The sequence below is a fragment of the Carassius gibelio genome, chromosome B21 (genome assembly GCF_023724105.1).
Source record: "Carassius gibelio isolate Cgi1373 ecotype wild population from Czech Republic chromosome B21, carGib1.2-hapl.c, whole genome shotgun sequence".
Lineage (NCBI taxonomy): Eukaryota > Metazoa > Chordata > Actinopteri > Cypriniformes > Cyprinidae > Carassius > Carassius gibelio.
The window spans coordinates 11,106,623-11,110,657 of NC_068416.1; the positions used below are offsets into that span (position 1 = coordinate 11,106,623).

Below are 4,035 nucleotides of genomic sequence, written 5' to 3' on the forward strand. Positions count from 1 at the left end.
TCAGATTAGTGCCATATGTTTAATGGCTGTATTATATCGGTCATCCGCGGCTGTCTTTGAGTTTCATTGCGTTTAAATAAATGAACACAGCTGCTAATTAGTGTGATTAAACTATATTTGCCACGTGACGTGCCATAGACCTTCAATCCGTTTTATATTATTATTAATTTCAGGATCAATGATGTAAGTTGTGTTTGTAGTAAAATCATGGTAATCACGACACTTACAATAGTAATAAATGAAATGTGAAGTTAAAACACAGTAAACGGGACATTAGTAACTGTAACTGTAGTTTTACTATGATATATTAATAATCAATACAACAATACAATAATCACCAAACCAGCTGTTTGTATCACTGTAATGTTAGTGTTTTTATGTGCTTTTATATGACAGATATCACAGTAATCATATGTTCTGTACCATGCTTTTAATACCTTTTAATGTAAATCCAAAAAAAAAAAAAAAAAATCAAATTAAAAATAAATAATAAAACATGCATTTTTCCATTTTGCAGTTCATATCAGTTTATATTTAAATATATATTTATATATATTTATTATATCTAAATATTTTGCTCACAGATCATTATTAACATTCTGTATATAATTCAATTTTATTTTCTCTCCCCTTTTTTTTTTTTTTTTGTATATTTTTAGCTGAAAAGAGGTAAAGGAAGCCCAGTGGTGTTTCTGGAGAGGGATTCCTTCAGAAATGGAGAAGACAGAAAGCTGCGGAGGCAGATATTTGCAGCAGTAAGTCTGTGATAGTTTGTCCCTTTTATCAAACATTCCTGCTGTTATAAATTGTACAGCATTTGTTGTTTCTTAAACTGTTGCACTGTCCAAATACCCACACTTGCCATCTTTGCACTTGACCACTTGATTACTTATTTGACGTCTTTCCTGTATTTGGCCAAGTGTTCGAGTGAGCATGATAACCACAAGTGTGTGTCGAACTTTTCATGACCTGATGACTGTGTTTCCCAAACCTGGTCCTGGAGAACCCCAGCACTGCATGGTTTTGGTGTCTCTCTTATCTGACAAACACACTTTTGAGGTCTTGGAGTCTTCACTGATGAGCTGATGAGTTGAATCAGGTGTGTTTGATCAGGGAGACATCTCAAATGTGCAGTGTTGGGCTTCTCCAGGACCAGGATTGGGAGCCAACGCCTTATGGGACACAGGTTTAGTGTGTGTTAAGGACGCTGTGCTATGGCATTATTAAGACCGGGCAAAGTCTCGTTCACACACTGTCACTTACACACACTCTCAAGTGGCCAAGACTGCAAGTGTGGGTATCTGGACAGGGTCAAAGTCTTAAAAATGATCCCTAAACACAGTCGCACATCACAGTCTTAATAATCCAGTTTAACACTTGTATAATATTGTACAAGCCCCAGGACGGTCTCATCTGACACTATCAAAAGAATTCATATGACTATAGCTTGCTATCAATTACTTGCTTTCAATAATGGATGCATTTAACATTTAATTATACAGCATCTTTACAGAGGTGTAATGTACAAGTTGCACGTAATTAATAATATTTCCTTCTTTCTGTCTTACAGGATTTTTTGCAGATAATCTTAATGCTGTTCTTCTTTTTCAGGTCTAAAATATCAAGCTCAACAGCTCACTCAAGAGCCAACCCTCACAAACCTTCCTAAAAAATAAAAGAGCTATTACTGAGTCTCAGCGAATCTTGCCATGATCACCTCTTCCCAGGTACATTTGTTTAGAATATTTTTTAATCAACATTTACTCATCAAATGCTCTGGTCTTAATCTTATTTTAAATTAACTTAATTATGTTTAATGAGCAATATTAATTGGACACAGAGTAAGTAGAGATTATCTTGTTTCACAGAAGAGAAGGAAGACCAAGGAAATGATTTGCTCAGGATGAGGAATGAAGATGGCCATCTTGTGCTCAAACAAACAGAAGTCCTCTGGTATGTGTGTGTTGAAGCAATGCTGTGTTATACAACATTTTATGATGATCTCTCACAGAACTGGTCATGTCAGCCTTGATTTCTTTTTTTACTATTACAATTACAGCATGTTAGCAAAGTGTGACTGGACATTTTTAATATTATGTTTTTAAAAACACACCACCTGTTTTAAGAGTAGACAAGTCTCATGAAATTGATTTAGTTGATATAAACACCAATTGACATTATTTAATTGTTTTCTAAATGTTATGTTATAAATTGTGAATTGATAGTTGATTGGTTCGAAGCCAGGCCTTGCACTGCACAGACTAAAACACCTTTGTGAGAGAAGTCAGGAACTCTGGAGAAAGATTCTAGAGGAAGAAAACACATTTACTGCAACAATAGATGAATTCTAGAGTCTCTGAGAACTACACATGCTAATGTCTCATGAGCAAGACCTTTGCTTCTGTAACTTTTTCTTAATTCTTGCAGAATGACATTTTTATTGCAGTATTGTAATTTGTACAGATGATCTCATCAGCCAAATGAGGGGTTTTGACCAAGTGATGCTCTTGAAAGGAGTGAAAGAAGAGGATGTGGTAAATTGTCTTCAGAGAAAAAGCTTCTCAAAAGGTCTTAAAACAGCTTGAAGAATGGTAAGTTTACAGTACTACAAGGGTCATAGTTGGTCACCCTGCTAAAATCACACAGAACATAAGCTGAGCTCTCTGTCCATTAAACAACTTCATCTGGATTGTTTGTTTCACTTTGACCAGGTCTGGGATCTTAGGACTGAGAGATCCTCTGGCTGAGAGAAGCTACACCACATCAGTCCTGGATATCAACCAAAAACTGTTTCCAGACACGAGAGAAGAAGAACACGATGGGGAGATGAGACCAGTTTAGATGTGATGATGGGAATCATTATTTTCTGGAACAGTATCAAATGTCTTATATGTATCACATGATCTGTGTCACAGTTGACTGGATGGGACTGTGTGACTTTTAAGGACATTTCATCACTCATCTGTGTGAACTGATTTATATATGAGGTTAATGTATTTTTGATGATAATTATTTTCATTGAATCTTATTTGTCTTGATGCTACTTTATCAACTTTATAGTCTATGCTTCAATAAAATGAAAATGCTGAATATTGTGTTCTGAAGATTCTTGGTAAATACATAATTTTACTAGGTAGGCTCATATGTGTTTATTTTAGACTTGGAAAAACGACATATTAATTATTGGGATTATTTTTTATTTAAGACAAACATTTTTGATCGGATTAATAACATCTGGGACATCAGTACACCAGAAAGTAATTTTTTTATATTTTAGTAACAAATATGCAAATTTTTTGTGAAATAAAGGGAGTTACGAGATTAATTATTCTGCATTACAAGATGGTGCCATGGGCTTTATTGTTACAAACACTTGAGGGATAACTGAGAATGTAGCAGGAATGATCAACGTGGATCTAGTAATGCATTAAAACCAAGAGCATGCACATTACTGATGTCCAGTACCTGAGGAGCAAGATACAGTGAGGGTGAGGAGGACATTTTTACACTGATTTTTGCTAATTAGTTATATATATACATATATATATATATATATATATATATATATATAAATTAATATTCTTAGCACTGAATGAATTTGTCCTTGTGTAATAGTGAAGTATCACAATGTGTATACACTGTCCTTGATTACTGCTTTACAGTGGGGAATAGATAAAGGCAAGTTGTTGCAGGTTCATCCATTATATTTCTTGCCATTTACTTAAAAAATCAAAGAAATAATCTATTATTTTCATTATTAAATCATTTCTTTCTAATTTTTCCATGTTTCATCAGATGGCCTCACAATGTCCTGTCAAAAGGTATAATAGCAATGATGTAAGAATTAGAAAACAGAGGACTGTGAAAACTGTCAGATATAAATGTGAGTCAGCTCAGTTTGTTGTCCATGATGAGTAGAATTCATATATGTAGGTTTTACTGCCCTTCTACCCCCAGGGGCCCAGTAGCACCCCCCGGAAGAGCCCAAAACTGTACATTTCAAATGGCTGTAAATCAGAGTCCAATTAACATATC

At 34.6% G+C, this 4,035-nt stretch overlaps 1 long non-coding RNA gene across 1 annotated transcript; it reads left to right on the forward strand.

The window, feature by feature from the left end:
• The first annotated feature begins 657 nt into the window (after positions 1-657).
• LOC127986534 (uncharacterized) lies at positions 658-3,090 on the forward strand. Its single transcript, XR_008160888.1, has 5 exons — positions 658-755; positions 1,612-1,727; positions 1,869-1,953; positions 2,464-2,591; positions 2,712-3,090. It is a non-coding gene; the product is annotated as an uncharacterized LOC127986534 (long non-coding RNA).
• Positions 3,091-4,035: the final 945 nt, after the last annotated feature.